Below are 25946 nucleotides of genomic sequence, written 5' to 3'. Positions count from 1 at the left end.
CATTGGTGCTTTGTGCACCAATAACCAATAACAAACTTTGTAAGAGATCCTAAAATTTAAATTTTTCTTCATCATTCAAAAGTGTGTGTGTGTGTGTGTGTGTGTGTGTGTGTGTGTGTGTGTGTGTGTGTGTGTGTGTGTGTGGTGTATTTTTTCTTTCCAGACGCCACTTTCCTTCCTTTCCTTTTGTTTCTTTAATGACAAGAGTCAAACACTTGGCCATGGTGAACTGAAAATCTTGGTGGGAGCACACTGAAAAAATTCATACTTTGTACCCAGGATCCCCAAATGTTTAGGCCCTGACATCACTCTTGAGGTAGTATGGCAGCTGAAATTGAGGCCTGGTGATCTGTATTTGCAAGATAAGTGTGCTAGGAAGATTATTCCTAGTTGCTGCTTGCTACCTCTGCCATTGCCTTAACAGTTCTTTCTCTGTACACTTTTAACCACTAAGTATGCATAACTTGTTCATATTGTGACTCTGAAATCTACTTTTTTTTTACTTTAGACCAAGCTAATTATGTAATTGTCATGGTTTACTACTGCCAAAGTACTGGCTGTAAAAATATTTTCCTTTGGAAATAAACAAGAACAGAACTGCCATACCTGAATACCAGGCAGTGGTTGGTGGATAGATGCAAGGGAACGTTTCTAGAGGTCTAAAGGATCTAGGTCTTAGGAAATTAGCTACAAATGCATCCTGATTTTAGTTATTTTCTCATAAGCTAAAAGAAGGCATGATCATCATATTTAATGCTGTGTACTCAGGGCTCTGTGTGTTATTTGCAGAAAATACATATAATGAGAAAACCTTTTGAAGATCAAGTTAATGACAGAATGTTTCTCAACAAGCCAGCTCTATGTTTTCCTCTGAGTTGTACTGGTGCATTATAAATAGGAAAATCCTTTAGAGATGCTTCTAAGGGGATCAAACTATAACAGAGTGCTTTGCCTATGTACTTATCAACATAATAGTCTCATAACTACTAAAGTGAAAATGAGATCTGGGATTTAATTTAAAAAAACTAAAACTGCTTAGTAAAAATCACTGAAAAACAGAAGGCAGAAAACAAAGAAGCTGGAGCTAGTGATGTAGCTGAACTGGTAAGTTTAAGCTTTGCACATGTGACTACCCAGGTATTCAAAATCTGGCTCATAATGGTCCCCCATGTACTGCTGGTTGTGATGCCCACAACAATAGAAACCAAAAATAATTGACTAATGTAACATATACTAAAAGTTGAAATATAACTATGAAATACACAAAAACCTATGATTACTGTCATGTATATTTATTAATACTCAATTGAAAAATATCACTCAAAATGGAAAGAATTAAAAAAAAATCTACAGGTTTACTTAACAAGACAATTTCTTTGTCAGATATTCTTCATTTTTATGGTCCAGATATGCAATAATTTCAGATATATGATTTAGATAATACACATAAATCCCTCAATAATATAGTTGTCATAGTATATAAACCCTTAATAATTGTAGAAAGTATAAACTTCTGGTAGAACATTATTTTATGAATCACTAGCCTAAGCAACAAATGTATATTACAAGTAGTGACCAATTACATTAGTTTTTGCAGTAACAAAGTTGTTCATGGTTGAGTTTCAATCATACAAGGACCAACATCCATCCCTTCACCAGTACACATTTCCCACCAACAATGTCCCTAGTTTTCGTATTGCCCCTAATCCCTCAACCTGCCTTTATAGAAGATATTTTTCTTCATTTCTCTCTTTCTGTATTTCCTTTTTTTCCCTTTTAGGCACTATAATTTATAATATTATTACTGAAGGGTTATCATGTATATCACTTGATCTCCTTTCAGCATCCTGTTCTTGTCCAGAGTGATCCTTTCTAACTCTCATTGTCTTAGTGGTCTCTTCTCTGCACTAAATTATTTTCCTGCTCTTTGCTGCAAATATTCTACTATGGACCAGACCGCCTACCTTTTGTCTCTGTTGTCATTGGATATTATTACTCTAATACTATTTTTAATATTCTATATTTGAGTGTAATAATTCTATATCTATACTTCTGCCTCTGACTCATTTCACTCAGCATAATATCCTCCATATCCATCCATGTATAAGCAAATTTCATGACTTCGGTTTTTCTAATAGTTGTGTAATATTCCATTATTCAGGTGTACCACTATTTCTTTGTCAACTAATCTTCTGTTATTTGACACAGGGATTCTTTCCAGATTCTGGCTATTAGGAATAGTCTTGCAATAAACATTGACAGTGACAGATCACTTAGCATTTGTTACTCAGTTTATGCACAAGCAGTAAAGAATATGTTGATTTATGTTTTTTTTTCCTCCTTGTCTTCAGAAGGCATACGTGACACTTTAAAAAAAAAGTAGAAAACCAAAAGAAATAATTCACCAACAAAGTTGAAATGCAGCTAAAAAGTCAAAAATTGATAATGCCGGAAATAAAAATCTACTAAGACACAATCAATTATGGAAGCCAAAGCAGGACATGAGGAAGGTGAAGAAGTTTTTAAGAAACTATAGAGGTGGAAGTAAATGAACTAGGTTAAGGTAAACTCACTGACATAAATAAGAAAAGGGACTGCAGCAAAAAGACAAAATATCAGTAGATGTGATGACAAAACACTCATGATAAAAATAATTTAAATCAGATTTCTGAGAAACCATGATATCTATAGATATTTTACAAAATTGAGAGAGAGAAAAATGAGGGAACTGACTCAAATTGAGAAGTCTAACAAGATACTTAGTTTATTTATGTGTCAAAAAGATGCTTTACATGCATTTAAGAAGGTAAATACTGTTTAAGATACTCTTGAAAAAAATGCTACAAAGGTGAACATACAGTTATGAAAACTACTGTGACCTCAATAGAAAAATAGTTTTAAAAGAGTAATACAGAGAAATAATGCATTTCTACTTTAGAGCACTAAATCAACATTGGTTTCAATTTTTTCTTTTTTTTCTTTTTGCTATACATATATCTGACATTAAGATCTTTTAAAGTTTGAGGACAATTTTTAAAAGTTATGAAAACAATTATAGTTTGCCTTAATCATTATTATAGTTGCTTCTCACAGTTTAAACAATCACATAAAGTTAGGACTACATATATATATATATATATATATATATATATATATATATATATATATATATATATATATATATATATGTAGTTCTTAAATGTGGTTGTAATTATACAGAACTGACAAAGTATCACATAAAATTCCTTTCAAATTTCTGTCACTAGTCATACTGCATAAATTCAGTTATTATTATACAAAATGAAGCACAATAATAAGTTCTTAAAAACTTTGTTGTCTGTGTATTTGCAAATATATTACTTTGAGCAACGGATGGCTCATCTTCTAGGAATAGCTGAGTTATTTCTCTTGTATAGCCATGTTTTTGTATAATAACTCCTGGGAGTGTAGATAGGATGTGCAACTTGATTCTAATATCAATATAATTTTATCAACTGATAGACTGGGCAAAGGTGATGAAATGTTATGTCTTGATTACATTTTATTAAGACTACAGTTATTTCAGACTTTATCTCTTCTTTGCTTGTCTTGAAGAAATAATCTGCCACTGCTGTGAGCTGCCTGTGAAGGCAGCCTTTAGTAACAAAGCCTTTTCCATGCAGTCATAAGAAAATTAATTATAGAAATATTGTGAATAAAGTTGGTAGCAGCGAAATTCTCAGGCAAAGACTACCAGATGAGAGCATATTCCAGCTGTAGACTTGTCAGATAAAAGATCCAGATATTATGGATCCAAAATCCAGTTCACAGAAACCAGAACCTGACAAATGTATATAGTTTAAGTTTATAAAAGTTGGCGATATTTTAAAACTCCATGAGAGTAACATCAGTAGTGAAATTCTTTATTCAGATATTTTTAAATGCCCAATGACTAGAAATTTGCCTTTATGGATTAAAAGAAACCTATTAAATTCACTTCAATTATCTAACTTGTAGTAAACCTCTCCTACCATTCACACAGTTATAAAATTATTCTTCTTGTGCTTATAATAGGTTTGCTATTATTTGCAAAATTTTCACTTCTCTTTTACTTAACCTCTTTATTTTAAGAATAATTTCTTAATTCTTCTGCTCTTCATCACTTCTATTCTCAATGTTTTTACTGTCTCTCTTTTTTATTTGGGACATACCTGGTAGTGCTCAGGTCTTACTCCTGGCTTTGCGATCAGAGATCACTCTTGGCAGTGCTCAGGGATCATATATGATACTTTGGATTTAACCTGGGTTGGCATGTACTTGCTTTGACATCTCTCTGGAGCCATACTTCTTCTCATTTAAAAATGTTTGTATATACTCATTATTTTAGATTTAAGTTCCATTCTCTTCCCAAATTTATACTCTCATGTTTTAAAAACTGTAATTTCTTTACATTTAAAAAAATAAAAACACTCCTCTATATGAGTGCTTTGATTCACAATGTCAGTACTACGTTTAACAATTCAGCTTTAAAGAAAAATTGAATTCTGATATATATTAATATTTAATGCTAAGTAAACTTTACATTAAAACATAATTACATCACATTATTAAGTAAACTTATGCTGCTACCTTCTCTTCTCAACCCATTCTGAACTTAGAGTTGTTTGTAAAGTTTGTGTTTTCTTGAATCCTACTAAACATACTAACTAGTTTGAATTTCTTTGGATAGTTGTAGTAATGAATACATCCCTTTTCCAAGTTAGCAAATAGGATTTCTTTTCTTTCATTCTATGGTTTTCCCCATTCTTCTCCTTAAAATTTGATATATCTAGCTTTATTTTTTCAACAGATAGATCTGGTGGATTACAGTTTACTAAAATATCTATCCACATTCTATCATATGCCTGTGCTAGAATTTTATCAGGCTTTATACAATAAACAGACACTAGAACAATTTTCAGCAGTCTCTCATTTAGAAGATTTATCTGTGGATCAAGATAGAATCCTTCCTTTCCTTCCTTTGATATTGTAGTACAACAATTGAGCACTGGAGTTAGCAGGATAGCTCTAAAGTGGGCTGAATTAATGTTACAGGTTTTATTTACAGTGTTAATGTGCCCCAGTTTTTCAGTCTGAACATCTTCAGATTCCTTTATTTTTTGATTTTTGGGCCACACCTGATGACGCTCACGGGTTACTCCTGGTGATGCACTCAGAAATCGCTCCTGGTTTGGGGGACTGGACCATATGATATGCCTGGGGATTGAATGGCCTTCCGTTCTAGGTTAGCCTCATGCAGGGCAAATGCCCTACCTCTTGCACCACTGCTCTGGCCCCTTCAAATTCTTTAAGTGTAAAATGATTATAATAATACAACCTCCCATTAATTTTCAACATTGAGTGAGATAACACCAGGAAAAAATTGAGCACAATAAACTGACACATATTTAAGTGCTCATATTAACCTCTCTTTAACTTGACAAAAATCAACAACAAAACAATCCAAACTATCACCAAGATTCTTTATTCACTACCACTTTCATGGCTCTATTTGTGAGGATAACCTTTCCAGAATACAGATCATGTTACCAAGGCTCCCTTAGTAATATATGGCTGATCTTCCAAATTAAGTTTCTGTAGAATGAGGAGAGAGAAAATCAGTTTTCTTTTGTTATAGAACTCAAATTCAGTATAAAGAGGCCAAGCAGAAGCAGAATGGTAGTTAACACGGCCCTCTAACTTCATTCACTATGATTTCACCACATATTTAAAGTCTTGCGAGAGCTGGAGAAGAGAATTTATTTATTTATTTATTTATTTATTTTGGTTTTTGGGTCACACCGGCAGCGCTCAGGGGTTACTCCTGGCTCTACACTCAGAAATCGCTCTTGGCAGGCTCGGGGACCATATGGGATGCTGGGATTCGAACAACCGACCTTCTGCATGAAAGGCATATGCTTTACTTCCATGCTATCTCTCCAGTCCCGAGAAGAGAATTCTTTAATATTGCTAGGACTAGTTGACTGTAAGTTGTCTTTAGTAAATTTAAGGGCATAAAGGTTGAAAAATGTATGTAAAAAAACCTTTTTTAATTTCAAAATCTAAAAATACAACTGCCACTTGTAAAAGTGCAGAATGTATTCACATCCAATAGTTAATCTTGAACCTATAAAACTGATTTTCTTATTGGGGATCCAATCTCACTCAATGAACCATTATATCCCATTCAGCTAAATTCAATATTTCAACGTTTACTCCTTCCTCTACCTGAATTTCATTTTCCAACACTGAATAACTACTGCCCAATCATGTTTGCAATACTTCTCCATTCTGACATGCTCTCTGCCATTTACATTCCCTCAAGTCTTATTTCCAAACTTCATTTTTCATGTGGACTGTTCTTGCCTTTGAAATCTCCAAGCTTCTACTGTTTTTCTTCTTCGATCAGCAGTACAAATTGTTGCCAGAACTATGTTCCCCAAAAATAAACTGCTTCATGCCACTACCTTTATCAAACATTAGAGCAATTTTGGTCCTATATACAAGTCTTATTTTCCCAACCTGAGGGGCAACCACAAAGGAATCCCACTCCATCTTCTCAGCTATCTTCACAGCACACCACAGGGCATATGGGCTATCTGCTACCCTGTGAGCAGGGATGCCGCTTAGGCTTTCCTTAGTTTAGCTTTCTTTATGCCACCCTCCCCACCTTGAAAGACCCAAGGTTTGGCAAAAACCTCAATCTATTCAAGCATTCTTTATGAAAGGAGAGAAAGGAGTGTATGAAACTAGGAGACCACCACTGGAGGTCTAGAACCTTGGGAACAGTTCTAACAATATTTCTCTGTGGGCTTGATTTGCTTACTATACTATATTTATCTCATTCTATTCCTTTATGATGTACAAAAACACAGAAAGGGAAATCGTTTTGTTTTACTTCTCTGATTTCCCAATATCTGTTAAACCTTACTCCACATACCCTTAGTCTTAGAGAAACTTTTTCCCTTGAAATGATTAAGACCTATAGCATGTGGATACTTATTTGTAATAATCATTGTAGTAAAACATATAGACAAAATGCTCAGATTTCTTATGCAAGTTAAAGTGAAAATTGTAATTTTTGCTTTTGGGGTCATCCAGAATTTTAGGGTTACCTAATCTGTTGCAAAGTTATGATATCAAGCTAAAATATGTAACTGTCATTTTCCAGGATACAAACTAATTTTTGCAGTCATTACACTTAATTTTTCTCTTGTATACTTGTAACAACTTTGTGTTAAACCATATTGTGTGTTTTACATACCATAATATGTGTAAAACTGTGAATATAGCAAATACATTTGTTAGATATCTTGCTTTTTGACTATTTTAGATGGCCTTAGAATACAAGGGATTTGGATTAAATTATTTTATTTATTCTAAATTCAAGTTGTACCATAGTGTTTCTCTTAGTTTTGTTTTTTGTTTTAGGCCACATCTAGTGTGGCTGTGCTCTGGGGAATACACTGGATGTTGGTGTTCAAACTAGGATTGGCTGCATACAAAGCAAATGACTGACATGCTATGTTGTAGTATTGTGCCAGTCCCCATGTTCATCATTTTTTTTCATGGCTGAGCTCTGCTGTGCCCTCAGTGTCTCTAGAGCTATATGTATCTAGATTTAGGAAAATCTATATAAAAGGCACAAGTAGGATTAACTACTCAATATGATGAGTATAAAATCTATTGGAATACAGACAGTTTTTAAAAGACAATTTTTAAAATACCAGAGGAGTCGGAATGAACCAGGAAAATCCTGGACATATCAGAGTATGGATCTATCACCAGCCTAAAAATTTAAGAGAATTAGACCAAAGAGATAGCTCAAAGGATGGGGATTTATATATCAAATGACGTAGACTCAAGTTCAATCTTCTGGCACTGTATACACTAATTGCCTCCAATAATTCCAGTATAATAGCAGTTGTGTTATGGGTGCTTACACAATTGGGCCAGAGCAATACTACCTACCACAAGAGCAGTAAACCACAGTCTGCTTAGCTGGGGTCAGTTTCACCAGGTGCATTCCACATACAGCTCAGGTATTTCCTACCCTCAAATAAATGATGACAACCATATTTTCTCTTCTGCCCAATAAAACTATAAAAAGTCATCTCTACATTTATGTTTTATAAGTTTGTGTTGTTAAATTCACATTATATAACAATGATATTTTTCTTTATTTCTGTTTTTATTTTTGGGTCACAATCAATGGTGCTCAAGGTTACTCCTGGTACTGCACTCAGAAATAACTATTGGTGGATTCAAGGGACTATATGGGATGCCAGGTATTGAACCTGGGTCAGTCACATCAAGGCAAGTTAACCATTCTGAGTTGTAATATTTTATGTTCCATATTTTTCTTTAAAAAGGGTAATAAAGCCAATGGTATAAACCTGATAGATCTAATGTGATGTTTAAATAAAAGAAAGCACATGTCATTTAAAATTAAAAAAAAAAAAAAGATCCCTACCCATGGTAGTATTTCATAGTCTGCTTGTTTTGTGTGTTATTTAGAGTAACACCTGGCAGTGCTCAGGGCTTAGTACTGTTTCTAAGCTTAGGGTTTACTCCTGGAGGGACTCTGAGGATAATAAAAGTTGTGGATTGAATTTGGGTAGGCTGTGTGCAAGGCAAGAGCCTAGATACTGTATTATATCTACAGTCCCAATAACAATGTTAATGTATAAACTCCAAATTAAATGTCAATATTTTGTTTGAAATATTTTGTATACCTATTTTGAGTAAAATAAGCATAAACAAACACAAAGCCCTCAAAATTATTCTGACAAAACAACAAAAAAGGCATCACTTAGACATTTATTAGGTATTTACTATTAAAAATAGTCACATAGTTGGTAAAATTAATATGTTGAAAGTATCCTGGTTCTTTGGCACTGTTTTCCTAAGTCTCACTGTATATTTTTGCAGATTTTTTTTCTTTGTTTTTTGGGCCACACCGGTGACACTCAGAGGTTACTCCTGGCTATGCATTCATTCAGAAATTGCTCCTGGCTTGGGGGACCATATGGGACGCGGGGATGGAATGGAGGTCGAACGGAGGTCCGTCCTGGTCAGTCGCTTGCAAGGCAAACACCCTACAGCTGCGCTACCACTCCAGCACTCCCTCCTTTTTTTTTTGCAGATTTTTAAAACATTTTTCTTTTTCTTGAAAACGTTAGTGGTTTTTCCCCTATTTCTTGACAAAATTAAAATGTATTTCAAGTGAAAAAGAGTGACTTTTTGACATCTGTATATGCTGTAAGATAGTAACCACAATCTGATTACTTAACTTATACTTCATGTACCACACTTGGTAGTATTTATATTGGAGCCATATCATGTGGAGATCGAGTGCTATTTATTTCCAGACCACTTGGTTCTCAGTAGTCATTTCTGCAGATACTGAGGGTCCATGTGGTGTCAGGTATTGCTTGGGATTCCTGCATGTGAAATATGTGCTCCACTTCTTTGAGATATTGTCCCACTACCACATTTGCTATTTTATAAGTGACTGTATGAAGAACACCTAATATCTACTTTCTTACAAATAAAATTTTATTATATTTTAGCATAAATGACCAAAACTATGTTATACCTTAGGTCTTCAGATTTGATTCCTTTAATAACTGGAAGGTAAATATTTTGACCACTATTCTCTGCTTGTTAATAATTTTAAAATAGCAAAACAAGAGGGCTGGAAAGATAGCTGGTATGGTGCTTGTTTTGCATGTGGTTGACCTTTCTTCAATCTTGGGCACCATATATGGTTCCCTGAGCAATTCTACCCAGAAACCCTAAGCACAGTGATAGGAGTAAAAGCCCTAAGCATCACTGGATATAATCTAGAAACTAAACAAAACAAAATAAAAATTAAAAAATTTATAAACTATATACACAGTATGCTAAAATAATTTATAATAAATATTAATATATATTTGGTTTCAGAGTTTAAAGAAATCTAAATAAAATATAATAATTTTATGTATGCAAGTATCAATAATCCACAAAATATAATTTATATTATATAAATTATACAAAATATATATACAGTACTTTTTATTGAGAAATCATGTAATGAATAATTTAATCCTATAAATTTTAAACTTGAAAGTCTACATACCATGTTGAAATTTTTCTGTCAACCCATGAAATAAAATATTTTCAAAGAACTTTGCTATTTTCCCATTAAGTTATTATATAATATTCTTGTAATGATGAATTAGGTAGCTCAGCTCTTTTTGTTACCAATTAATGGGTCTTTAGCTGGATAAATATTTATTGGTGGCAAAATTTTATCCAGGAAATGTCAAAGACGCTTTTATTCTTAAAATAAAAATAACATTTCCTTGAGTTACTTCAATCTCAGTTTGGAAAAGTAACTTAACACCCAAATATAATGACTATTAAATTTTAATATAAGTCAAATGCTTTAAAAATATTTTGTAATGTTCAGCAATTAAAGGACCCCCCCCTCTTTGGTTTTTATAATAGTGCATAAAGTTTCTATATTAATGAATATAACTTTAATGTCTTTGCACCTGATCCTTGCCTTTTATGACTTCATATCATACAACTTATTCTGTCATTGTCTAGGTGTCACTAGAAAAATTGGTACCAGAGGTGAATATAATAATTCATTTAAAAATCTGCAATGTAATATACACTGAAGTGGTTATAAAACAAACTACCACACTGCTATTAGATATAAAATTATTTTAATTAATTTGTAAATTTATCCATGTTATCTTTGTCATTATGGTTATTTCTAAAATATTGAAGAAACCATGACATCTGTATATTTCTAATTATGAAAATAATTATATTTTATTGACCTATATTTGGATCCCTTGGGTTTGTATTTAATATAATACTATTTAAGATAATTAAAAACAATAAAACAAGTGATACTAAATAGATTGAAACTAAATTTCATACCCTTTAGTTATATAAATTTTCCATAGGTTCATATAAGATATGAAAAGATATATAAAATTGTTATAATTTTGTTGTTTTCATAGCTATTATAAATAACCTGATCAGGAAGCAACTTAACTAGGATTCTTAACTAGGAATAAAACACACTATTCACTATAATACAGGTAATTATTATTTATGTCTATCATAAAAGTATGTCACAAATAAAATATTAAAATAGATGTATATTGATAATCAGATTAAATATATACCTACAAATATGCTGGTTTTTAGAGACAAGCTTATATGTAAGTACATGAATTACTAAAAATATATGTTAATATGAATACTTGGAAATGTCAACAAAAAGAAAGTTAGGTTTTATAATAGACAAATACTTTAAGGTATGTACTGGTGTTTTTGTGTGGTATGATAACACTGTACTTCTAAAATATATAAACTTTTAGAGCTCTGGAGGTTGTTTTATTTTTGTTTTTGTTTTGAGAATTTAGGTTGTGTCTGGTGATACTGAGGGCTTTGTTATCAGGGTTCACTCCTGGTGGTGTTCAGGAGAACACATGTGGAGCTGGGTTGGAACCGAGATTGGCCAAATGAAAAGCAAGCACCTTTATACCAATATTACCTCTCCAGCTTCATAGTCTTATAAATCAACGTTATAAAATAAATTTTAAAAATGAACAACTTTTGGGAACAGAATACTTCCAAAGGGGTTAAATTCCTGGCTGGCATGTGTGAGGCCCTGAATTAAATTCTGGCACCACAAGGTTCATTATGCAATAACAGATATAGCTCTGCACCAATATGTCTGAGCACTAAAACTTGACTCAACCACTAAATTATCAGGCTGGATCAAGTATCATCAAGATTTCTCCCTGTACTCCATTACAACTGAATGTGGACCTTAGTTGGAAAAAAAGAAAACTTTAAAAAAAAGTTGCAGCATTTGTAGAACTCTAAGCACTAGAGATTTGGAAGAATTTCAGATGAGAAAATATGTAAATTACCAGATAGATTGAAAAATTCTAACTATGCATTGGCCAAATACCATAGCCTTAAAAGACATAATGGAAAAATATCTTACAGAACTTGAATGATAAATAGAAACTCACAGAAGAGAACTTGTGAAATTAAATTCTTTGAGAGACCACCAAGCAAAGCTTAGGGATTCATCTGTTCAGTATCTGGATAAAGTGATATGGAGCTGCTCCTAAATATGTTGAAATTAAACACACTTCTAAATTATTCATGGGTTAAAAATGAAGCATATTAAAACATTAAAAATAAATATTATTAAATACAACATATATAGTTGTGGGTATAGTTAATGATATGCTTAGAGGAAATTTTATACTATTTTTTTATAATAGAAAAATTTAAAAATTATGTAAAAATGCACCTTCATTGGATGGTACCAGGAGCAAACAGTGACATGAACATTGAGTGGAACTAAAAAATGATCAGACCTAAATACCAAATTCAAAGTCATTAACAACAGAATCAAGATACCCAATCTACGACAATTTCTATTCAAAAGGGACCAGCTACTCTAGCCGTTCAGGATACAAAGGGGGTAGATATGGGATGCATGCTGGGAATGGGGACGGAGGGGGAGGACAATACTGGTGGTGAGAATGAATCTAATTCACTGTCACTATGTACCTTAAATATAACTGTGAAAGAATTGTATTTCACATTGATCACAGTAAAATATATTAAAGAATATGCACCTTCATAGGTTGCAGAAGGAATAGTAAAATAAAGTAAAGGCAAGTCAAATTAAAAATATTAAGAATAAAATGTGTTAAATGTAAAAATTGAAATATAAAGGCCAGAAATAAAGGGCCCGGAGAGATAGCACAGCGGCGTTTGCCTTGCAAACAGCCGATCCAAGACCAAAGGTGGTTGGTTTGAATCCCGGTGTCCCATATGGTCCCCCGTGCCTGCCTGCCAGGAGCTATTTCTGAGCAGACAGCCAGGAGTAACCCCTGAGCAACGCCAGGTGTGCCCCCCCCAAAAAAACCCCAGAAATAATGTAAAATAAAATGTCATAAAACCTTTAGGAAATAACTTAGAGGCGTATCTTAGTGACCTAGGATTTGGCAATGAGCTTTTAGGTATAATGCCAGAAGTATCATTCATGAATAAATCATTAATTTCTACTTCATTAAAATGAAATTTTGGATTCAAAAGCACATAAAATGATAAAAAAGAAAAGTCATAAAATGGAAGAAATAATTCCAAAGCAAATCTCTAATAAATAAAATAACAGTTAGAACTCAACCATAAGATATTTCATATTCCATCTAAAATATGTATAAAATAAGCACTAAAAACTATGAGCAAAAATAAGCATACTCAAATATGTTTACTCTCAATGATAATTAGTTTTATTCAAAATAAAACAATTATGAACTATTGCTACACACGTGTCAGAATGGCCAAAATATAAAACTCTGAGAATGCATAATCATGATATAAATGTGATAAACAGGGAATGTCAATGGTGATGGGAATATAATGATATGGTTCCTGTGGAAAATAGTTGACTTTTTTCCCAAAGCTTATGGAATCTTACTATACATCCAGCAATTACTATATCAGTGTGCATCAATACAAATTAATTAAAAAGCATATCGACACAAAAACCTATAGCATGCTTCACAAATGTCAAATGTGGATCCAATGAAGATCCTTCAATATCATGCTTACTTCGCAGCATATATACTAAAATTGGAATGATACAGAGATTAGCATGGCCCCTGCACAAAGATGACATGCAAATTTGTGAAGCGTTCCATATATTTTTTAAAAAAAGGAAAAGATCCTTCAATAAGTAAATGTATAAACCAATTCTAGGCTATCAAAACAAAGAAATATCTAGTGAATAAAAAGACATGAAGAAATCTAAATGCAGACTGTTAAGGAAAAAAGACAATCTGAACAGTTTATTCATCGTAAAATATCAATTACAAATGTTTTAAAAGAAAAAAAAAAGATGGTGCTTATCATATACTTATAAAAATTCAACCCTGGGGCTGTAGCAATAGTACAGAGTATATGACACTTGCCATGCATGCAAACTACAAGGTACACAATTCCCAGTAACCTATCTGATTCTCTGAGCATCACAAGGAGTGAGTTCACAACTTAGTTATCCCCCCAAAAAATATCCCTCTAAAATAAATTGCAGATTTTATTTAATACAATATTGGTTAATCAGAGCTATAGCACAGCAGGCAGGGCATGTGCCTTTCAAGCAACTGACCCGGGTTCAATCCCTGGCATTCCATATGGTTCCCTGGGCCTGCTAAGAGTGAATTCTGAAAGCAGAGCCAGGAGCACTTGTGTGCCACCAGCTGTGGCCCAAAACCAAAAAACAAAAACAAAGAAAAAGTGGAGTTCCAAGGAATTTAGAACAACAAAATTAATATGTCAGGTAATATAATTGTGAATACTTATCATATACTTATAAAAATCTAACCTTGAAACTGTAATGATAATAAAGTGTATATGGCACTTGCCTTGCCTGCAGTCTACAAGGTACAAAATTTCCAGTATCCTATATGGTTCTCTGAGGAGTAAGTTCAGAGTTCATGCCAGGAGTAAGCCCTGCACACTCCTAGTTGTATCCTCACAAAAACCATAAAATGAATGGTATTTTTTATTTAATAATAATATTGGTTAATCAATATTAATAAAAGAAGTACATTAAAGGTGAAACAGAGCAAGGGATTGGGGAAGGAGTTTATAAGAATTTTCTGCCTGCTGAATTTTTCTGTATACTTATTCTGTATAATTACTCTGAAAAATAAATATATTAATACATTTAGTATAGTATTATATCCTTAAAATGTAACATAAAAATTAACAAATAGTTCTTTGATGATTATTAATCTATAATACTGATTTTATAAAATGAAAAACAAGAACAAATATTAGAGGCAAAGAATAAAATGCCATAATATCATAAAGGCATCAAAATAAAAGTATAAAATAAATGTATCAGTGAATCAAAATTGTTGAAAAACTGAACCAATTAATGCTATAATTTTCAAGTAGTCAGTATAATTTTCAAAGTAGTAAGAATCAAAATAACTTCATATCTATTTGAAAATGTAATTAGAAACTCCTCCACAAAGAAATATCTAGGCCCAGGTTTCCTTTATACACTGGAATTCTTCCAAAATTAAAGAAAAAAATAGTGCCAAACTTATACAAAAGTTTCTTGGAATTAGTTTAGTGATTTAAAACATACTACACCAACAGTAATAAAATAAGGATGAAAGATAACATGATTATTTCATGCTTTCAGAAAACAAAACATTTGTAATAATTCAGTGCCTTCTCAGAACAAAATCTTTGGTAAGTTAGAAACATGGGAATTTGTGTCTATTTTAATCAGTGTCTATAGTACAGTAGGCATTATACCTGGTGTAGAAATACAGAATTTCCCCTCCCCTAGTTATATTAGAAATGAAAGATGTTCATATATAATGTTTGCATATTGTTCTACTGGAAGTCCTGGAAAGTACAGTAAGCTCAGGATGGCAAAAATAGACCAATGAGGAAAATAAAAGTATCATTAGTAATGTATAATATAGCCGTGTATGCAAAAATCCAAATGAATCTATAATCATAATGAATAAATGAACTTACAAATGCCATTAGATCTAAAGCAACATACACATCTAAAACAACTATATAAACTCTATATATTCACATGGATATATATAGCTATTAAAAAAACTAGTGTCTAACCTGAGAATTATAGAGATACCAATAATGTCCTACATCTGAAACATGAATCATGCTTACATAGTGTACTCACTTTGTGAAAATTCATAGATGTATAGTTCTAATCAATGTATTGTTGTAGGCTACAATTTCTTGGTTTTGTTTCTGCTTTTGTTTTTAGGTCAGGAAGCTGTGTTCAGAACTTTCTCCTAACTCTCTCTTCAGGAATCACTCCTGACAATGTGGTTGGGAACCTAAAACCAGGTTCAGCTGCATGGCAGACAAGTATGTTACTTGTTATATTCACTCTTTATTTTGATTTTAAAGAACATATTATGTATCAAACATTTCAACACATTTTATTTTGTTGAATTATCAGTGACTACAAGATGTAACAATTCTGGAAATGGTTTGCACAATTTAATAGACGGACTACTAAACAATACACTTAAAAGTAACTCAGATGATACATTTTGATATGTGTATTTCACATAATTAACATTTTAAAATAATACTTTTTGCTAAAATAATACTAATACCTGAATACAAAATATGCATATATATATGATACACGAAAAATAAAAGAGAAAAACCTCTATGCAGCAATTAGGAAAAAATATTTGTGCATCTCCTATTGACTGAGAAAATTGCTACTGATGATGAATACAGAGGAAATATCAATTTCTGAAAGAAATAATAATACCTCTTTTGTAAGGCAATAACTACCTTAAGATATAGCGCTGATTGAAGGATGACTTTTGGGTGAATAAAACACCCAACATATTTAGTTTTATGTGGATATATAAAATATAAGAAAATGAGAAAACACTTGATGTCCAAAAAATAAAGCAAAGTGGGCTGTCCTATATAAATTAAATACTCTTAAGAGATATTTACTACAAGACTATTCTTGATTAGAGAAGAATATGTCTGTATATTATACGAGCATTAAAAGTGGTATAGAATTTTAATATAATGTTGATTAAAGACAAAGAGATATAAACTTATATACTGGACTAACTCTCAGGGACATGAAAATATAAGTGACATGAGTCTATGGTTTAGAAATGACAATTTTTGCCCAGTATCTGAGACAGAAATATCCATTCATCTATATAGTTATGAAACGTGGTGGTGATTAATAACCACACAGTAAGCATTTCCATAAAGAAAAGGTATGCTACTTCTTTAGTCAAATAGAAGGTTGGCTTCTGTATGCCAACCATTTACAAGTTGTGTTTTATCTAGTTCAAAGGCTTCCAGGACTATTACTAACCAAAAAGTGCTTTAGAGTCATCAGGGGAATGAATGCAGGATACATTTTGTTCCCTGATGCCCAGTGATGCTCTTATGTAAAAAGCAAATGCCACAAGGGCATTTAGTTTCAAAGCTTGAAACCACACTGTGGCTTCATGATGAAACACACACCAGCTGGCATCTTTTGCTGCCATTTGTTCTGATACCTAAACAGCAGAAACAGGCTTGTGAACATACTACAGTGTGGTGACATTGGATATAAGAATTACCTATGCTTCAGCTGAACATACTTTAATTTTAAAGAGGCTTCAAAAGGATATCTGACAAATCATATTTGGGATTCTGAATGAGCATGCTTTCAAAATAATAATCACAAAGAGGAAGAGAGCTTCAAGCATTCAGAGTTCTATACTCATGCCACAGAGGTGTAATAATAAATTATTCTCCTTTTTCATCTCTAGGTTGGCAATAATAACCTTTCAGATTTACATACAACTAAGTGTCACTTTCCTAAAAGGCTGTGTACATGGGTGTCATTTTTAAGGTTTACAAGAATCATTTAAATTATGTAATTCATATCTTAAAATATGAAACCAGAGAGGATGAATTTTTTATTCAGAAAATGAAATGTGAAAAGGTTATTGTGATTTTGAACTATAATGATTTTGAATTATTTCTAATTAACAAAAAAGGACCTGCTACTCATGTCTCTGGCTGTATTGCAGTACAACAGAGAAAAGTCACTAATGGTTATGTCTGAGGTCAGGACTAAGACTATAGTACTCAAAAATTTTAATGAATATGGGACAGGACCAAGTTTGTAGGTTTTAAAATTTGTAAAAGAAAAAGATATGAAGTATTATTACATACAACCTTATACAATCAAACTCTCATCCCACTCTAATGTCTGAAATAAGAAATCCTTTTCCAAATGCTGGGACATGCATGGAGACAAAAACTTAATCAGAGGAACTGTAATTCTTTTATTAATTAATGGCAGGAGGAAAATGGGACATTCAAGATGCTGAAAAGAATTATTGCAAATATATGTGCACTTTTGGTCACTGCTTTTTGATGAAAATATTGTGCATAATAACTTGAGAATATATTTAACATAAATTATATTTGCATGAATTATGTTTATTCATATGGTCAGATACATAATGCCTTGCTTGATAAATGGCTGATTAGTCTTATAATCAGCCCAAGAGGGACCTGCTTAAAAGCACTCTCTCCTGGGGCATGTGGATTTCTAGATATTTTCCTTTTAGTGTGAAATATTGCCCAGATCTGGACTTTCAAAACAGCCAATTCTAGGTTTCCAGCTTGTCTTGCCTTTTTTGGGTTGTTGTTTTCTGGAATACATCCAGAAGTGTTCAGAGCTTATTCTTGACTCTGTGCTCAGGGATTATTCCTGAAAAGGATCAGAGTTCCAGATATTAAACCTGGGTCCGCTATGTACAAGACAAGCTCTTTAGCTGCTACTATATCTCTCCAGCTCTCCACTTGCACTTTGAGTATAGCTTCTCAGGTCTTATACTTACAAAAACTATTGCCACAAAGACTAAGCCTCCGAGTTGCAAAAAGCTTAAGCAAGTTGTCAATGTAACACTATTCCAAGAAAGTAGTTTTAACATAGATAAAACATTTCAAGAGAGCCAAGGCTTCTTCCATAACAATATGAGGAAAATGTAAAGTTCTAATGGTGAGAAATAATTTCTGTACATACCAGAACTTTGAACAATTTTTTTTTGGTGATCAAAATACTCTTTCCACCTTTAATTCCATGAGCTATTTCAATGTGAAATTAGTTTTTACTACTAAGGGTAAAAATCTTCCTTGTTTTGAGGGAACTAGTCTTATTATATTTTCAAACTTCGTATCCTGAGTAAATAAGACTCCCAAATGCAATCTTATTAATATTGCTAATTCCTTCAAATGCCAAGTTTTCCAAGAATTTCCCTGACTTGAACCCATTCCAAACTCCTAGTTTGGATGTATAATTCTCTTACAGACATTCCAATAACAAAATATTATAAATTATATGTATCATTATGAGAATACTATACCTTAATGCCAATTATAAAGCTTACTTCTTTGATTTGTTTTTTGGAGTGATTGTGGGCAACACCTGACAATGATCAGGGTTTACTCCTGCTTCTGCACTCTGGAATTACTCCTTCGAGCATCATATGGGATTCCAGAAATTAGATTGGCTGTAAAACAAGCACCTTACTCATTTTACTCTCTCTCTCTCTAGCCCCAGCTTTGGTTAATTTTTTTATTTCTGTGACTTGAAGGCCTATGGATTATGTCTTTTATGACAAGGAGAAAATATAATATTTATCCCTAATTTTACATTCAATTAATAGTGAATACAAGAATTAAGAAAGAGCTTACAAGTAAAGTGGAGCCAGGTTGAGTACAGGTTGCTTACAGGAGGCTTGGGTTCAGTTCCCTGAACTACATGATGCTGCGGGCATTACCATAATTGAGCCCAGTGAGTAGCTCTGAGCATCATCAGCATGATCCTCATCCTCAAACAACAACAAATCTTAACTCTTAAATATAAGTATCTTTATTGTTTGCTTGTCACTTCACTTAACATTTGGATATGTTTTTTTCTGTTTTTGCTGTTCCTTATAATGCCTTAGAAAAGAATATAAATAAAGATATATAAAAATGAATATTCAGTACTTTCAGGTAGAAAGTTATATATTAGAAACACAGATCTTTGGGGCCAGAGTGATAGCACAGTGATAGGGCAATTTCCTTGCATGTGGCTGACCTAGAGGGACCTAGGTTTAATCCCTGGTATCCCATATAGTCCTTTCAAGCCTGCCAAGAGAAATTTCTGAGGACAGAGTCAGGAGTAACTACTGAATTCTTCCAGGTTTGCTGACCTCCCAAATACACACAGATCTTTTTCAGGGTAAATTTTTAATACTATTTTGATAATGTATCATGGAAAGAGCTTGTGATTCAAGAAAACAAAAAATAATATAAATTTATGTTGGCAATTGCAACATGGTATGTTAATGCATAACACTAGAAGTTAAAATTTTATAATTAAGACAGAAATTACAACAGGATAGGATTTTCACTTTAGTTATCAGATGGAATGGCCCATTAGGGAGGTATCACATAATCATTTAAAAAAATCATAAGGCTACCTATCCTATATTATTACCATTCCTTTAAATTATAAGTCTGTTATGTTATAAAAACATGTACTTGCTCCTTACAAAGATCAACATTTTAAAAGATCAAAGTAAATTATCTAAAATAATTGTTTTTTATAACATGCATATGATGAAGGTATATGTCACTTCATAACTTTGACTTTTCCTTTTAATAGAAGTGGTTTTTAACTTGATAACATATCAGTATCTAGTGAATATAATTTTTATATTTAAGTACATATACTGTTGATTTGATACCATCTAAGGTATTGATACAGTAAATAAAACCTAATATTTTGAGACTTAATAAAAGTTACATCCAAATAAAACTGTCACTGAGACTGTTTATTTATATCCTTCTGTAAATATATGCATGGCACAATTCAAAGCCCTCAAAATAATGGAAACCACGATTGTGATTCAAGTAATCACATTATTAGAATTGACTCTACTGCTCTTTTCTGTTTGCAAGTTTCCCACATATTAGTTTACCTTATCAATCTTATTTTGCATAGGTTAGGTAATGATGAAAAAACTTTAAAGTGAAATTTCTCAACACATCAACTTTGCCTACTGAACAATGCATTCTATCTGCTATCTATCCATTTGCCAAGCTTGGTTGAAACAAAGCACTGATCAGGCAGCTGTGAAAAATGTATAAAGCTACTAACTGTGATTGACAGCCTAATTATGTTGGGGGTGGGGTGAGGGTGGGGCATATAGCCCAGTGTAGATGATTTGCCTAAACTAAACCTTCCATTAACCCCACAGGACACTCAGAAAATTTAATTGATGGATTTGGGATTTCATATTTTCTAAAAGAATTTCCGTTCTTTATTATATAGAAATTATTTAAATATTATAATTGGCTAATTATTAGAGATATGTGCCATTATATACACATAGAGTTTAAAAGGCTAAGGATTGATACATAACAACCACTGCTCTTTTTTGAAAAGTATATATATTTGAGTTTTTAATTTTCTGAAAGATAAATGTTTTATAAACTAGTTTCTTATGAGTTCACTAATTTTAATTGTGTCAAACAAATATGGAAACTTTTAAAGATGAATTTGAGAAATAATCATGAAAATATGGAAGATCTGTTATATGTTTAATGGGTGTCAAATAATAAATATTTATCTAGTGTCTATTATTTTTAAAGCATCATATAAAGACAGCACCTATTAGTATTGTAATCTGGCTCACTGCAACAAAATTCATTAAAATTTTTTATGCAAAGTATTGACAAATAAATATAACTACATAATAATATATATTTTTAAAAGTGTAGCTCCAAAATTTATTATGGTAAACTAAAAGGGAACCCAGAACCTTGAGCCGAATAAATCAGGAGACATCTAATATATGAAGATTAAATGACAAAGGCATAATTTCATCACAAATTGGCTTTTCTAGAAACATAAAAGGTCTATAATTGTAATATCCTGGTATCCATTTTAGTTAACAAGAAGATACAAAAAAATAATAACCAACATTTTAATTAATCATATTCAGAAAGATATAAGAAAAAATCAGTGTTGGTAATGAGGATAATGGGAATATTCATATATAGGGTTAGCAAACTTTACTGATGTTCTGAAAATTGCTGTAAACTTTCTGGCTAAGAAAAAATATCATATCTATTTACATTTACACTATTATACAATAATTATTGAGAAATGTGACTAAGAAAAGCAAATATAAGAATGTACACATAAAAGTCTGTACTTTTATTCTGGGATATCTTAAAATCACAACAGAATAAAATAATTTATGTTTATTGTTTATTGATATTTGCTTAATTTTAATTTTTATACTACTTAAAATTTAAAGCTTTAAAAATATTTTTTTTAAAGTTTGAATGACTGTAATTTAAAATTGCACATATATTTTAAAGTTTCTTCTTTTAAGTATATGAAAAAAACAAACAAAGCAGTCACTCGAATTATGTTACTAGTCAATATTCTAAATCTTAGAGAATTTATTGATATAAAAATATGAGGAATTGGACAAAGATATATATTTATAACTAAGTGACCAAAAACCTCTAAACAATAAAACAAAGAATAGCTTAGATGACCCTCAAATGTTTTATCATTCAGTCCACAAAGCTGAACTTGGTGCCTCAATTTGTTGCCAGGAAAGATGAGAGCTAACTCATTATTTGAAGAAACCACTTGAGGTGAATGGACATTCACAGAAATATCAAACTGATGTCAAAAGATGCCAATTTTTAACATAATGGAATGCTACATCTTTTTCATCTTCTTAGACATGTTACTTGTGCTCTTATTATTATATATCTATTGTTCTAAAACAATCTGTCCTTAAATGGAGAATCCTTTAATAGACCAATGGGACAGGTTTAAAACAGTTACAGACTATTCTTGCTACTTGAAAGTAAATCTAGAGAAGGCTAATATAGAAGAAAGGCAATATTTACAGATTTGGATGAAAATAGATCAGTAAAGAAAATAGAACATGATAGGTTCAAAAGAAATGAGGAGTGATGGTGTCTCATGGGAAGCAAAGAGGGGAATACAAATTACGAAGAACTATTTGTATCTGCTTAAAAAAAAGTCTTTATAAATAAAAGGCAATATATTGTGGGAACTCATTTTCTACAGAATGCACTTCATTTATGATGAAATAAATAGGTACAAGAGATTATTCTGGTGATCTGATGATAAGCTCATATCTAAACATGAACTCAAAATAATAAAGTAAAATATTGATATAAAAAGCATATATAGCTATGTTTAGATTTGAATAAAGTCTATAATATCTCTGCATAATTTCTTCTCCAATAATGCCAAGTAAAAGTAGAACTGTTATTTTATGTTCATATCTTATATATACTTAATATTACTTAAATGTAAAGAAATGATATGTTATCAAAATTATGTAGAGTCAATTCACAGTAATTTTTTATGTGTGTTTTAAGAACTTACCTAGTGTCTCAGAAAATTTATCTTACTCTTATTTGGTCCAATAGGAAAAGAAATGGGCACCTACGTTAGTTAAATGTTCAGTTCATCAGCCATATTGAAGGTACTCAAAAACTGTATAAAGTTAGTGATCATTCTGTTCAGACAGCACAGATATAGAACATAACTATAAATATAGAGTAGTTTGTTCAGAAAGAATGCTAAAAGAAATACAAGGATTTCTAACAAGCATTCTATAAGGAGTACCAGTTAGGCCCATGTCAACTACCCTAAAAAAACTGTACATACTTCTGAATTTCTGGCCCACAATAAGATCAGTGAGATCAGAAATGGACAACTATCTGCCAACTAACCAGTTATTTTTAGTGTGTGGAACCCAAATCCAGTGTTACCATGAGGTAAATATTAGGGTGACTCTGGTGCTTTAGTACTATAAAATCCCCAGGATTGAACCAGGTCTTATATCTGGAAAGCATAGTGCTCTGCCTCTTGAGCAACATCCCTGGTGTGATTATTCCCAGTTTTCTCACCCATTTAGCATCCCATAACTATTCTTTAACAGCAGAATCCCCTCCACCCTATTTACCCTGAAGCTAGCTAGTATCACAACCACTCACTAGATTGCTTTGTTTTCTCAAGGAAAGCTGGGAAACCCTGGAGTAAGATCATGTCCAGGAGCAAGGATAAAGCTTAAACACCTTAAAGAATTAAAGTACCTGTTTTACATGTAGCAGCTCTGGGTCTAATCCTGACAATACATAGTCCCCTGAACACTATTAGGAGTAACTAGTAAACACCTGCCATTTGTGCACTAAGAAAACAAACAAACAAACAAAATGAAGATGCAGGGCCAAAGACAAAATGCTTTCTCTAAGTTCAGGTACATAAGACCAATAAGATAAATTCAAATCTAATGTTGAATCTGGTCTCAGACCATGATCTTAAGAAATGTGTGGTTTTTTTTTTTTTGCCCTATGCAGATTTCACAAAAATAAAACCACCACTTGTTACCCTACAAGTAGTTCAATATGAATATTTTTGCAGTTTTTATTAAATTTTATCTTTATTCTAAATTACATAAAGCTAAAGCATACTCACTTACTTTAATATTAAATTAGCAATGAATAATCTTCAAAGGTACTTTAAATTTTTGACAGTTGTTTAAGGGCTGACTATATTAATCTTTAGAGGACAACAGTAAAATGTTTTTAAAAATCCTTTAATTGATTATTTAGAGTCCTCCTTTAGTCAACTAAAAAGTTTGGAAGTCCTATAGTTGTCAAGCTCTTAAACATCTAATACCTCTCTCCACATACAGCAGGCAAGATAAAACTTAAGTTAATCTTTTTCTTTCAGTCAGAAAAATATTGGAAAGAAAACTGCTATTTTGGGGGCTGTCTTTAATATATGTGGGCATTTAGTAGAAAGCAATTTTTAAAAAGCATATTGTAGTGGTCCAGAGTGATAGCGCAGTGGTAGGGCGTTTGCATTTCACACAGCTGACCCAGTACAGACCTCGGTTTGATCCCTGGCATCCCCTATGGTCCCCCTATCCATGAACGATTTCTGAGTGCTTTCTAAGCATATAGCCAGGAGTAACCCCTGAACATCACCAGGTGTGGCCCAAAAACAAAAACAACAACAGGATCCAAAAAAAGCATTTGTTAGTAATAAGATGATTTAAGAAATGATTCTTGAATAAACTTTAAAGTTATTATTAATTTATTTTTGCAGAATTTCTTAAGACACTGACCTCGTTCACAAAGCACAGCTTACAAACAATATCATAGTTAGAAGCAACGATTATCCCCAGCACCACATATGGTACTCCTTACCACAAAGAGTGCAGAACCAGGAGTCTCTAAACATTGTAGGGTATTACCCCAAAACAAACAAAAAATTTCATGGCAATAAGGACTCTTAGGGATTATACACAGTTTTCATATTTCTCTAAACGTGTCTGCACACCACAATGGGAACTAGATTAGGTAGTTTGCAGGATACCTTGCACTCTTCAAGCAGAAGGAGAAGTCAATCTCAATAAACTAGGGAAGGCCTCTCTAGTCTGATCCGTAGTGGTTCCAACAGTCACATTCAGGAAACAGCAGGCTACAGGCATTCCTATAGTGCACTTTACAGTGGCAAAGCTCTTCCTAAGAATACATGGTTGAGATCATGAAAAGCTTTAACTTTTTATGAAAGCTTCACTTGAAGATTGAATTTGTTTGGGTTATTTTCTCAGTATGAGGGAAGGAAAAAATAAGTAACTCAAAATATTTTAGATTGGAGTCATAATAACATGAACTATATATGAATCAACTCTAAATAAATTTCATTTACAAGCCTAAATTTTTCTTTAAGAATTTTTGCAAGTCTGCTGCCATATAAAATTCTGCTTTTTATGTGGGGAAGTATAGCATCAGCATTCATTCAATAATATTTTATAATAAGTACTTGCACATCTATAGAAGTAAAAAAAGTTAGCACTTGCACGTTTCATTATATTTATTTATAAAAATCCTACTGAGATATGATATTGTATTATAGAATAGCACTCAAGAAACTTTTTTTGTTACAAAAATAATAAAATTACACCAGTATCAGAATTTTATATATGTATATATATATATACAAAATTAGGATGAAATATATAAATAATAAGATTACATTAGTATAAGGAGAAACAAAATATTCACAAGACCACAAAGCTTTAGAAATCAGGGAGAAAGTAAACGGATGAAAGGCCATATACTGAAAAACAAAGGAGTATGGAAAAATGCAGGCCCAAAGGCCCAAACACAAAGGGTAAGTGTGGGCCATGGTATAATCATCAGGGGAATTAATTAAAATCTGCCATTGAGAATGG

General features: G+C 32.3%; 1 protein-coding gene and 1 non-coding gene across 2 annotated transcripts in view; one reads left to right on the top strand and one right to left on the bottom strand.

The window, feature by feature from the left end:
* FOXP2 (forkhead box P2) overlaps positions 1 to 25946 on the bottom strand; it is a 282742-nt gene that overhangs the window by 82123 nt on the left and 174673 nt on the right.
* Positions 13658 to 13760, top strand: LOC126027041 (U6 spliceosomal RNA). Its single transcript, XR_007502186.1, has one exon. It is a non-coding gene; the product is annotated as a U6 spliceosomal RNA (small nuclear RNA).

The sequence above is a fragment of the Suncus etruscus genome, chromosome 1 (genome assembly GCF_024139225.1).
Source record: "Suncus etruscus isolate mSunEtr1 chromosome 1, mSunEtr1.pri.cur, whole genome shotgun sequence".
NCBI classification, from domain to species: Eukaryota; Metazoa; Chordata; class Mammalia; order Eulipotyphla; family Soricidae; genus Suncus; species Suncus etruscus.
Note: the sequence above shows the minus strand (reverse complement) of the source record. Positions and strands in the feature narration are given on the sequence as shown.